The 6,739-nt window shown below is 39.1% G+C and overlaps 1 non-coding gene across 1 annotated transcript; it reads left to right on the forward strand.

Annotated features, from left to right (window-relative positions):
* The first annotated feature begins 4,902 nt into the window (after window positions 1-4,902).
* Window positions 4,903-5,008, forward strand: LOC145587126 (small nucleolar RNA R71). Its single transcript, XR_014101156.1, has one exon. It is a non-coding gene; the product is annotated as a small nucleolar RNA R71 (small nucleolar RNA).
* The last annotated feature ends 1,731 nt before the right edge of the window (window positions 5,009-6,739 follow it).

Below are 6,739 nucleotides of genomic sequence, written 5' to 3' on the forward strand. Positions count from 1 at the left end.
AACAATCTTACCGCGTTCTTCCCACTAGTCTCAAATCTCCCTTTAGTGAGTGTCCCAATGATTCCTCGAAGGAACCGGAAAAGAAATATTATTAGGCTACTCGACATCTTGACTATGCATCCCCTATCCTTAGGCAATGACCCATGATGCTCTCCCCTGAATAGTGACTCAACTATCTAGGTCAAAAGGTCTTTCCCCAAGGATGTAACGTAAGGCATAAAGGGTGAAGGTAGGCTAAAAAATTTAAAAATTTGGTGATTTTCCTAATAGTGAAGCAAAGATTGCGCATATCTTTACACCAAGACTAAGTTGTCACCAAACAAAAACAACACCCCCAAGCTTACTCGAAGCTATACTCACAAAAATATATACAAAAAGCGTGAGATCGCTTCCCCCCAAGCTTAAATGGAGCATTGTCCTCAATGCTCAAAAAGGGAGAAAACTCACATCAAAATATTTTTGAATTTTTTCATTTTTCACTTTTTTTTTTCTTTTCTTTTTTAATAGTGCTTTGTCCTCGCCTCTTTTAACTTTGGACGGCTTTTTCAATTTTGCACTTATTTGTCCATGCCTTTTGTAATGTAGGCTTTTACTCAAACTCATTTGCCATTATTCACAAGGAAATCATAACACAATCTTGCTTTCATAAAAACCTAACATTTCAACTTCTCCACCACAAACTCCATCAACATGATCAATTGCTTCACAAAAACCAAGAAAAATAGAAAAATGAAACAAAAGGCCAAAGATCTAAAGATGTGGCTTGAAAAGAAGGTAAAAGGCTCAAATGGTTGCAAGGAGGCAAATGTAAACCCAAAAATAAAGAAAATGAATAAAACTATCCTAAAAATAGAAAAATACCACCCCGAAAAAGGTGCCTTTGTCCTCCCTAGATCGTTCGGTCTCGTGTTTGAGAATCATACATCAAGCTTTATTAGATTAGGTTTGCATAGTCAAGGATCCACGCCGCTCACACAAGTAATGTTGAAGGCTAGAAAAACAAGTAATCTCACAAGGTCGTGGCAAAAACTCACCAATGGTGTCAAATCAACTATAGGAAGCAACTACCAACATACCACAAACAAGTAGAATCCGGCTTCATGATCCTCCTAGTTCAAACCAACTACCCTAGCATACACTATCCTAGAGTCAACCAAACATAGTCTCAAACCGTGCATACCTTTACGACCTAGGAAGAAAGTCATGCAAAAGACAAGTCCAATGTACAATGTTCATCTCAAAAGAAAAGAAATGAAAAACAATGCCTCAAAATCACATCAAAAATAAAAAGAAAAATAAAAGAAAATAAGAGAAAAAGGTAAAATAAAAGAAAGTAAAAGAAAAGAAAATGGAGACATAGGAAGGAAAACATAGGAGAAAATCATGCAAAGGTCTAGAAAGCATGTTAAACACATAAAAATCCCAATCGACAAACAAGTGATCGATAGACAACAAAGTCACCGATCCCAAACACATTACGTGTTAACAAGCATCCATCCTCGAACCATTCAACTTCTCCTAAACTAATCCTATTCTATGCAACCAAAGAAAATAAAGAGAAAAATAAGAAAGGTCTCACCGGGATTCCAAGCATAGCAAAATAAACGAAGCAATAAGAAACCACCTCGTAGCATTCCATATTCATAAGCTCTTCAAGGAATTAAGTGAGAAAAAGAAATAAAAGAAACTATGAACAAAGAAAATGGTTAGTAACTTCAAAACAAAGAAAAGAAAACAACAAATAAAAGAAAAATAAACAAAGCAAGAAATATATACAACTAAGGGAAAGAAAAACTAAAACTAAACTAACTAAAGAACTACTCTAAACTACAAGATTTGGATTAAAGGGATTTTTGATGGTGAATGGTGAGTGAAGAGTGTGCACAAGTGAGGAGGGTTGTGAAAGGGGGAATGCTCGTGAGGAAGGAGATGCAATGAGGAAATGAAGGGAAAAAGGAGGAAGAAGAAGTTATATGGCACGTTTAGCCATGTGCGGCCGCACAAGACTGGTGTGCGCCCGCACACGCAGGCTGTGCGCCCGCACATGCCTCGTGTGCGGCCGCACATCCCTGTTCGTGCCCCTTCCCTCCTTTTTCTCAAAAATTTGAAACTTACTGCCTATTTTGGTGCACACATGAATCATGATGGTGATGAGGAACAACATAGGCAGTAGCTAAAATCATTTTCAAAGTCCTCAAAGTTGAAAATTCATGTGCACACCTCAAAAATTCACTAAGTATCAACTTCCTCCAACCTTTAAAACATGAAATTCCTATCTTACCTCTCTAAAATTCGTACCCCTTTTACCTCAAATTTCGATTGGAATCGAACAAAATATGATATGCGCCACGAACACCTTCCATTCACCATGCATTCTTGAAGAAATCCAATCTCGCAAAGTTCATCCTAAAAATCCAAACAAGTAGAAAAGTAAAAGCAAAGAAAAAGTAATAAAAGAAACAAAAATAAGAAAACTCAAAAATCAAAAGGAAAAGTTAGAATCTCCGGGTTGCCTCCCGGGAAGCGCTTGCTTAAGGTCCTAAGCTCGACCCTTCCTCCGAATCATGGAGGGTCAAAGAACACCACCTTCTTCAAGGTAGTAGAAAGAACAAATTCCTCTTCATCTTCTAGTAACTTTCCGTTGTTGCTTGTTAAGCTTTCATGCAAAGACCTTTCGAATGCGAGCTTTTCTTTCCTCAACTTCATTCTCTTTCTCTTTTTCTTAGAAGCTCGTGCTCTTTTCTTTGCCTTGTTTTTCTTCGTAAATGGTCCTTCACCATCTAAACTCATAGAAAGATCACCTTCATCTTGAGGATGGAGTTCAAACCAATGAGGAATATCAACTTCCTCCTCGTCCATAAGCTTGGGAATCATCACTTTATCTTCACTAACCTTCTTGCTATCACAACTCAAAAGCACATCATCATAATTCTCAAGAAAATCGGTATGTGAAGAATCAATAGTGCATACATCATCAATAGGGCGAGGGGAATTAACACACATAATTCCTTTTACAAGGGACAAAGACTCATGTGTTGGTTTCAAATCAAAACTTTCCTCATTCTTACCAATTCTCAAGGTAATACGACCTCTCTTAACATCTATCAAGGCTCCCGAAGTGGCTAAGAAAGGCCTTCCTAAGATGATAGGGATATGGTCATCTTCCGCAATCTCAAGCACAATGAAATCAACGGGAATGGTAAACTCTCCTATCTTGAGAGGAACATCCTCAACTCTCCCCTTAGGAAACTTGATAGACCGATCGGCCAATTGAAGGGTCATTTTGGATGGAAGAAGTTCACCTAGCTTAAGTTTCTTAAAAACGGAATAAGGCATGATACTAACACTAGCACCAAGATCACAAAGAGCATTTTGAAACAATTTTCCTTTAATTTTGCAAGGTATGGAGAAATTTCCGGGATCCTTCAACTTTTGGGGTAGGTCACTTTGAAAAAAGGCACTAAAGCACTCCCCTAGATTCGCCGGCTCCACCAAATTGCAATCTCTCTTACTGCTCAAAATTTCCTTAAGAAACTTAGCATAGTTTGGCATTTGTTCTACAACATCGGTAAAAGGAAGAGTAAGATGAAGTTGCTTAAGCATGTCGATGAATTTCCCAAATTGCTCATCCAATTTATGCCTAGTGTGCTTTTGGGGTAAGGAAGTCTAGGTTTGTAAACCTCATCTTGCTTCCGCTCTTTCTCCTTAGGCTTATCATTGGAATCCTCACTCATCTTGCTAGGCTCTTCATTCTTATTCTCTTCACTCAAATCATTCTCTTTTTCACTCTCCTCACTCTTCTTAGGAACACTCTCTTTAAGGACCTTACCACTCCTAGTGGTCATAGCACACATCGGTTCCCTAGAATCAACTTCTTGTGAGGGAAAAAGAGATGGACTAGCACAATCTTTCAAAGGGGTGGCTAGTTGAACAATTTGGTTCTCAAGCATCTTTCCATGAGTGAATAGGACCTCAAACATTTTGTTACAAGACAATGTGAATTCATTCAACATCCTAGATTGACCCATCATGAAATTTTCTAGCCTATTCAATTGGGATTGTTGAGTAAAGAAATCATCACCTTGGCTTTGAGTCTTTGGAGTAATTTGGGGTGGGGTGTCTCTTTGAAAATCATTTTGAAAATTTCGCCTACCTTGATTACTCCAATTACCCTTACCATGATTTTGGCCGAAATTTTGATTATGGTTACCATAACCTTGGTTATGATCCCCATATTCTTGGCCATAGCTTTGATCATTACAACAAAAGTTGTTATGGTTACCACAAAATTCTTGGGTCACACGGTTACCATTACCACTCTTTTGGTTGTAATTATCATAGCTCCCATTATTGTGATAATTCCTATTCCCAACAATCTTCTGAGCATTAAATCTAGGTCCAAAATCATTATTATCATCACAATTCACATGCACATTCTCATATCCATCATATCTATCACAAGGAACATTGGAGCAATTAGAAGCATCATGATCATTCTTGCCACATATATCACAAACCAAGCATTCTCTAATCATGCAACAAGAAGCAAAAAGAGGGTTAGAGTAGGAAGATGTACCTCTCCCCTCAAATTGGGAGGGAAGACTAGAAGCTTGTGAAGGGCTCTCGAGCTTGTTCTTGAGAAAATTCACCTCCTTTCCTAACTCCGAGACCATTGTGGACAATTCGTTGATGACATAAGATTGATCGGTTGAGCAACTTGTGCTTGCCGAGTCTCTCTCTTCATCATGCCAATCCATGTAATTCCTTACCACATCATCTATTACATCCACAACCTCTTCTTCCGTCTTGTTCATGATTGGCCCTCCGGCTCCGGCATCTAGGCTCGATCTACCTTGAAAGCTCAAACCACTATAGAAGATTTGGATCACTTGATATGTTGGAATTCCGTGGTGAGGGCATTCCCTTTGGTGGTCCTTGTATCTCTCCCATGCTTCATAGAGATTCTCTCTAGGCAATTGCTTAAAGCTTTGGATTAAGGCTCTAGCCTCCGCCGTCTTCTTTGGTGGGTAGAAACGGGACAAGAAAGCCTTTGTGACATCATCCCATGTCTTCAAGGAATTGGGCTTCACTTCTTTGTCTGGCCACTCCAAAGATCTTCCTATTAGAGAGAAGGGGAACAACTTAAGGCGGATAAACTCTTGAGAAACTCCATTGACATTGATAGTGTTGCAATATTTTTCAAACTCCTTAAGATGGTTCAATGGGCTCTCGTTCTTTGCCCCACCATATTGCCTTCTCTCGATCAAGGTGATCATTTCCGGCCTAATTTCAAAGTCATTCTCCGGTGATATAGGTGGAGCTATGGCGCTCTCATACCTATAAGCCCCGGGCACTCCAAGCTCCTTCAAGGTAACTCTTGAATTACTTCCCATGACTTGGGATCTACACACACAAAACTTAAAGACAATATTAGTAGTACGGCTACAAGTGTAGCCTAGAGAAACAAAATCTTTTTGTATTTTATCAAAAATGAAATAGACTCAAAAACTTCATACACTCAAGCACCATTCCCCGGCAACGGCGCCATTTTGACGTGGCTAGGAATGGTAGGTCGTTGGGCTACCACCTTGCCCTATCAAACAATATTTATATGCTTAACCAACCCCTAATAGTCTAGCGGCAAGTCAAGGTCGAATCCCAAGGGAATGATGTTAAGTGCACGAAGTCTAGATTAAGCTATTTCGAAAACAAAAGGGGTTTGAAGTAGGACTAGGTCTAAACTAGGTATGCAAACTTGTATTTAATCGATCTAAAACACTAGGGCAATGGATCCACATACATTCACAATGGAATTGGTAATTTGGGAGGTCAAACCGACTAAGTCAATCGATATGAGGGAAAACTATCATGTATCCAAAAGAGCATGATAAGGTGGTTCACCTAGAGGTCTAACTAGCGTCAACTATGCTAAACACTAACTAGGGAACTTAACAAAGCACCTCAATCGTGAAATTGCAAGTCTACTAATCAATTGTCCGTGTCATAGCATACTTACAATGCAATCTAGTGTATTAATCAAAGATGGCCAAACCTCAATTAATCACACACATGCACATGAAAAATCAACCAATTTAATCATATCATCAACTCCATCAATTATCCCCAAATTACACTATTCCATCATTCATGCATGCTTCACCATCTCCCTAGCTAGAGAACTACTCACTAGCCATAGAAATGGAGATCAAAACTACAACATTCATCAAATTAATCATCAACATGCTTGAATTCAAAGATTAAACTAACAATCAATCAATAACCAAATCAATCATCAACAATATGAAAAACTAATGAAATCAACTAAAATCAAACTTGAATTGAGATTAAGAAGAAGATCCTTACAAAACTTTGATCAAAAGATCAAATACAATGATGAATTCTTGAACAACACCAAAGATCATGAGTTTCTCTCTCTAGTTCTTGAGTTTCTCTCTCTAAAAATTCTCCAAAAACTAACTATCTCATTCAATCTAAAACTTCCTTTTTAAAAATAGGTAGAAATAACTATATATACAAGGAGGAGGTCGGAAATGACGCCCAAAAATAGACCCACGCAGGTGCGGGCGCTCGGAGGAGAGAGAACGGTGCGCACGGGAGCACACCCAGGTGTGTGCACTCGCACACACCAGATGTGCGCCCGCACACACCCTATGTGCGGCCGCACACGACTGATGTGCGGCCGCACACTCCTCATGTGCGCCCGCACATAGCTGCAGCG

Source organism: Chenopodium album, chromosome 16 (assembly GCF_948465745.1).
Source record: "Chenopodium album chromosome 16, dcCheAlbu1.1, whole genome shotgun sequence".
Lineage (NCBI taxonomy): Eukaryota > Viridiplantae > Streptophyta > Magnoliopsida > Caryophyllales > Amaranthaceae > Chenopodium > Chenopodium album.